This window comes from Drosophila biarmipes, chromosome 3R, assembly GCF_025231255.1.
Source record: "Drosophila biarmipes strain raj3 chromosome 3R, RU_DBia_V1.1, whole genome shotgun sequence".
NCBI classification, from domain to species: domain Eukaryota; kingdom Metazoa; phylum Arthropoda; class Insecta; order Diptera; family Drosophilidae; genus Drosophila; species Drosophila biarmipes.
Window position 1 is genome coordinate 30,597,569 of NC_066616.1, and position 6,681 is coordinate 30,604,249.

The 6,681-nt window shown below is 44.2% G+C and overlaps 1 protein-coding gene across 1 annotated transcript in view; it reads right to left on the bottom strand.

The window, feature by feature from the left end:
• Window positions 1–6,681, bottom strand: part of LOC122818980 (uncharacterized) — a 32,074-nt gene extending 25,393 nt beyond the window's left edge. The window contains exon 1 of the transcript XR_006368438.2: window positions 6,258–6,681. The gene's annotated coding sequence lies outside the window, so the exon portion shown is untranslated. The remainder of the gene's footprint in view (window positions 1–6,257) is intronic.

Here is a 6,681-nt window from a genome sequence, read left to right on the forward strand (position 1 = left end):
TTAAAGTTTATTTATTTATTTATAATTTTCCGGCCTGCAGTTGTGACTGTTTAGAAGTGGGCAAGGAAATTAAAGTTAACCACGTGACATCATAAAAAACTAAGGTTTTAGCAAAGCTTTTGAGAAATTAGAAAATTACATCATTTCATAGGGTGGATTCTGAATATTAAAATTTATATTTTGTTTAAAAAACTTCTTATGGGATTTTAAAGAAATAAAAGGATTAAAAGTATTGTTAAATTCTCTTACATATTTATTTTTATATTTTTTAAAAAGAGAATAATTAATGTTGAGTTTGAGACTGAGAAAAAAGAATTAAAATCCAGGAATTTTATGTTATTTTATGTTTTTCTATGTCGTTAATATTTCAAGGGTTTTTCTCTAATTATTGGTTGTTTTCGAGGACACAGGAAAACTTTTGAGTAATTCCCTGCGACCGTTTTAATGGAAAAAGCATTATTCGCAAGTAGATGAGCCCTTGGCGACTACTTCCCCGCACTTTGGCGAATCTTTGGCTATGCAAATCCGGCTGATGGACCGAGGACGACTCGCCTTGCGTGAGTAATAAACAATTTGCCGGCGAGGTCTAATGCAATTTCTTATGGCATTGGGCGGGTGTTTGGCGGGTGTCATGAGCTTGCACATAATTGCATTTCATTGCGAGGCGAGGCGAGGCAAGGCGAGTTGAGTCTCGCCGGGTCCCATTCCCAGCCTTGGGCAACTGTAGCTTGGGAGCTGCACCTCCGCCCAGGCCATCCCATACCCTGCCAGCCCGTGCACTTAATCAAATTGAGCGCTTTGCTCCACTCCGACAAATGTCAGTGAACCTTGAGGAGCTGTTGGACTGCCGGAGTGCTGGCCCTGCAATTATTTGCCACAGTTGTCCGCACAGTTGGCACAATCGCAATCACAAGGTTCAAGAGCAGCAGCTCGGCATGAACTTGGCGATTGTCAGGACATTCGCCTGGGCTGAGCTGAGCTGTGCTGCGCCATGCAAGGGAAGTGGAAGGGCCGAGGAAAAACAGAGGGAAAACCAACAGGACAACAGCACGTACCGAGTGCAAACTAGTTTAGTTTTCAAAATTGCATGCCCCTCCGGGCACTGCACCCGCAGATCTTCGGCTAAGCCGGAGTTCCGGATCAGGTGTACCTGTGGCACACATAGGGCGCTCCATCCCCGGCCGAGGTGCTCGTGTCCGCGCTGAAATTTACATTTCCTGTGCCGCTGGCCCAGACCATAAAGTAATTTGTTTAATTCCATTAGTGCGCCCGACTACGTGCCCGGCATTAAAATACCGCACAGCGGCCAATGCCCGTGGGGTGGGGTTTTTTTCTGTTTCTTCTCAGTACTTTTTTTTGCATTCGGCGGGTGGCGTCGAGCACAGTGCCCTCCACCCACCACACACCGCCCACTGACCGTGGACAGGGCCTGATCACGCAGGCGGCACGGGGCGCATTGGAAATTTGTGCCAATTAGAGGCGCCTTGTTTCTGGTCTACAGGCTCCGCGGGGCGTCGTGACATCGCCAGACGCCGGAGCGCTCAGTAAATCAAATGTTTTGTTTCCTCGGACACTTTTTTCCAGCCCGGATATTGTGCACTCGAAAAAAGGGGGGCAATTCGAAAATCAAACACCAAAGATCGGCTAAAAATAAAGGTTCTTCCTTACAAAAATTAAGTAGAAACTCTGGAAGTAGAAAATATGTAAAATCTTAAAAAAATCATAGAACTTCTTTGTATTACTTTTAAAAATCTGATAGTTTGTAATCAGATTTAACTAAATATGTGAGTTCTTTGTATTTATTATATATTTTATTTTAAACATATTCTCTTTATTATTGGGAAATATATATATTTCATTAGATTTTCTTGTATTTTGTTCGGTTTCATTTTTCTTTTCCGTGTACTTATTGGATGTTGGGGGCCCAGCGTACGTATACATCTAATGAATTTTTAATGCACTCTCGCCTTGCACTTTCCAACGCAGCGCACTGTGTTTGCTTGGTTGTCGCGTTCGATTGATGTTCGCCGAGGTGGCTGGCTTTCAGGGGTTAAGGGTTAGGGGTTAGGGGCTATGGGGTATGGTGTTGAGGGGCGCAGGGCGACGGGGTTAAGCGAGGGGTCGCCGTGATAGGGTTGTTGTGTAAGCCAAAGTGACACAATTGGAATGCGCGTGGACATGTCGCAGGTGCTGCCAGGATTAGCATTGAAAAATAACTCTGCTGTCAGTGCGAAAAAGGGATAAGCTGGCAGGAATTGATTGCATAGAAGGGATAACGAAAGGCCAACAAAGGGACGTAAGCCAATCGCTTGTAATAAGTACAAATAACAAGCAGGTTGAGCAACTTATGACGCAGTTCTACAGAAGGTAAATCGCCTTTCAAGTCATAAGTTACCAAATAAAAGGTGTAATATCCTTGGATATTTTCTTTGCTAAATATATTCATACTATTATGAATTTCTCTTTTGCCCACCCATAATATTAACGCATTTCAGACAATACAACTTAATTGATGGGCCAGTGTAGGAGCGGGTAGTTGGCAATTTGTTTCGCACGGCGCATGAACATCTGATCTATGCGAGCACTTTCATTAGCCATTCCCTGGCGACACATTAGCCGGCATTATTCATGCCCGATGACTGAGCGAAATCAACAGCCCGGCCTGGCTGAGTTATGGCCATAAATACAGCTCGTGCGCCGGCTCCAAGGACCTCAATACCAGAGACTTTAGTTTCTGCGTGCCAGCTAATCGTAGGAAATGGTCGGGTTGGTTTCCTTAATCCTCCTGCACTTGCTCCGGGTCTCAATTTCCGCATAGGATGCGCCGGTTATATCATCCCCGCGGGCTAAATTTACCCACTTGGCACACGGGTATAATATCAATAATAATACGTGCAGCTGGCCATACCCCGTTTTCTAAATGCGGATACTTCCCCGGTATCCTGCGAATCCTCAAGGCGACTCTGGCCTGGCCCGTGCTTGTGTGTTTGATAACTATAAAAATTGAATAAAACTGGGTGGAGTCCCGGCGCACAAACATACGTATATAGTTATATGCTTCACCTGCATTCTTGGCCAGTTGGCTATTCACGCCTTCAGCTCCTGTGACTCGGGTATCGATTTTCCAGTTAAACCGCCGCCATTTTTAATGGCTTTCATTACGCGCGCTTGTCTTGTCCTGTCCCCTTTCCTTAACGCCACGCCCCCATTTCCGTTTCCGCTTTTGTTATCCCTCGCTGTTGCCTTTTGCTGCGTGAGTTGATTGAGCAATAGCCGCCATCTATGTACTTTTCGCGACCTTCATTCATCACCCAATTTAATTACGCGCCTCATAATAAGGTTAATAAATGTGTCACGTTCACATGCACCGACTAATGGAGTTTCGGGGGGGCTGGCCGATGGGGAAATTACCGGACAAAGGCGGGTTAATAATGCATGCTGGCCATTTGGCCGTTTGGCTGGCAGGGAAGTAAAACTCAGACATTACGCATACGCCGCATGTAACGTTAAACCGCTAACGGGCCACAAAAGACCCGGTAGAACCACAGCAGCCATTGCCCCGTGCGCCAGATACACTGGGAAAAATTCAGACTATTTTGAAGTATTACCAGAATGGTTAAAATTCATTTGAATTTTTTATTTATATCCTTAGAAGAAGGTTCCCAAAGTAAATGCGCTCATTAAACCTTCCTAAATAAAACATTTTCTAAAATATTATACCTTCGTGCCTCCAATTAAAACCTAGAAACACTTCAAAATGTCAAAGAATAAAGAAAACCTCAAGTTCACAAGTAATGACAATAGGAAATTCAATACTTCCAATGCCTAAAGGGTAATTAATAGAGAGCCCGAGCAGTAAAGAGTTTTTCGCCGTGCACATATGTGGCACAAGATGTACCGATGTGTAGAACATTTCCGGCTAGAACCGCCGCAGCCTAGGGCAAAGGGCAACCACTGAGAAGCGTCGCTGAAATCTGACTATGGAACAGAGGGCATTCATCATTAAATATTTACACTTTCATAAATGTGTGAGTGCATTCAGAGGTCCTTAAATATTTTATGGCCCAAACGCAACCGGTGAAGGTGAAGGCCTCGAAACAAGGCGCACACGAAGGTGGAAGTCGGGAGGGCAGAAGGGCCCAAAAAAAGCCATACAAGCGTGAAAATCGCAGCACCAACAACCAATGCAATGTTTGTCCAGGCGGCTTTGGGCCATCATCTCTGTGTTTCTTTTTCATATTTTTGGCTCATTAAAAGGCAGACCGAGATCCAAAAAAAGGTACAAAGAAGTTCACAGTCGTAATTGTGGCGAAGTGACAGTTTGACACAAAGCCAGAAGACTGAAAGCCCTCAAATTTGAGCTGGGGTCTCCGGATTTGGGTCTGAGTTATTATTCACAAGTTCATCTGGTTTTTTTGTCGACTTTCGAATTATTTCAGGCAGCAGAATATTTAAATGTAATTATGCGGGAAACAAAACAAACAGCTGGGCAAAATGAATATATGTGATACAACACGAACTCGATTTACCAATCAAAGAGCCAATGATTTAATTGATGAATGGCCTTTCACCCACTTTCTAGATAATCATTTAATTGCCCGAATCCGAGCTGCCATTGTGCTTTGCGGCTGATGTAATGGTTATATTTGCATACCGCCCCTAGAAGCGAAGCGAATGCGCAACTTTTAGGGCCATTAACTGCAGTTTTAATTACTATTATTGCATCGCAGGCAGGCTTATCACCTTCTCGGTTGGCCAATTTCCCTGTTTATAACGCGCTCGCTTTCTGCCATTAAATGGCACCGAGTAATGGGCCAATAAAAATACATGCGACAGTTTTCGACTAATGTCGGGCGTAAAAACGAGGCGAAGGAAAGCAAACAGCAGCCGAGAAACAAACAGATGGGTGTATTTTCTCAGGCGCTAATTAAAATATACAAGCCGAGCACGCAGAAAAACAGCAGCCACAATGCGTCAAATGCGGCGTATACGTAATGTGCAATTAGATGAGTATGTAGCGAAAAGGAGGGAAAAAGGACCTTGTACATCCTGCGGGGATTCCCCGTGCTCGCCGTTCGTGCAAACGCCTAATTGAATGTAAGCAACGTGGAGGACAATAAAGAGGCGTCCGGCCTTGCTGATCCTGGCAGCCAGGATCCCATCCTGGCAAATCAGTATAAAATTGCAATGGCCTCACTTTCAGTTCGATGCCGCGGCACGTAGCGCGTTGATGTCTCCTGATGTTTGTTCGTCCTTTGGCCCAAACACAAGGGGAGCGGAATGCGTAGAAGGTAGTAAGTTAAATTAAAATTTCATGCAGTCACTTTCATCTCATTGGCTGTTTCTGCTCTTTGGTAATCAAATCAGCGACAGTTTCGCACGCAAAGGGAGTGCCACGGAATCCGGCGAATAAATCTGCTTAAGCAGATTGTCGGCTCTCCCCGGTTTTCCCTGGCTTTTCCAGGCAGGTAGATCGGATTATCAGGCGGGCAAATTTGCCACCTTGGTAATTGAACTCATTTAAATTTTATTGCAGGCATTTCACTTGCGTAAAATAAATACTATCGCGGAAAAAGCATTAGCTAAGCCAAGGGAATTCGTTGGTTTGATGAATTATTGATGAGTGGCAGAGGTAAAAAGTCAAATTGCCAGGGCAAATAAAAAACGTTTACTTATTGCCGTTTTATATTCCAGTGACATTGAATGAGAGTTTTTAATAAAGAGCAGGCTTTTATTTGGAACATTTTAAATAATGGTGATTTGTTAAGCTTGGAGAAAATCTGATTATTTCAAATGGATTATAATAAACCTGTTCCCATTAAAAAAAGTCTCACAATCACTTTAATGAAAGCAGCAAACCACTATCGATCGATTCACTTTGAAACAGATGAAATAAACTAAAAATAACAACTTAATTCCTTCAAAAAGCGCCATAATCACATTAAAAAAGTATTTAACCACTATCGAACCAGGAGTATTAAAATGCAATGCAGTACTTTTTCAGCTCACTTTCAAACAGAATCACTAAGCCCATATTAATTAACTAGCAGCAGCAAATCCCCGCTGCTTGGCACGCATAGTTAACTCTTCACAAATTAAACTTGACACAAAAGTATGAATTTTGGCAATGCCCCTGGCGACCAAGTGGCACAGTTTTCAAAACTGAATTAGAGTTTCCCGCGGCAAAAAGTTTTCACAAAATTCCAACAAAGTTTTCTGGGGCTAACAGGTAAAAAGGAAAATGAAGCTCTACTCACTCAGCTATTAAGGTGCTTTTTTTTCGTTACTGGGGAATATCACTTTGTGGCGATACCGCGACACTTCCTAATTGATCGTTAGTGTAATTGAGGTGTTCGTGCTGCCTTGACCGACAACTGGCGCACTGATCGATTGGTATGCAAATGACCCAACAAGTCGGCGGCAACTGAGGCGAGTCCTGGCCAGCGGAACTTCAAAACTCTGGTCGCAGCGAGTGCAGCGCCTCGAAAGCCGAAACCCCAACCGAAACCGAACCGAAAGCGCAGCCGAATCGCATCGGATCGACACGAAGCGAGGGACGAGGTCCTGGAACGAGGACACCATCCCCACTCTCCGGCCGTCCTTCTGGCCTGGTTGCCATATCGACGACGCCTCGGGACTCAGAACTCAGAACGCAGAACTCGAGAATGGAGAATCGGGACT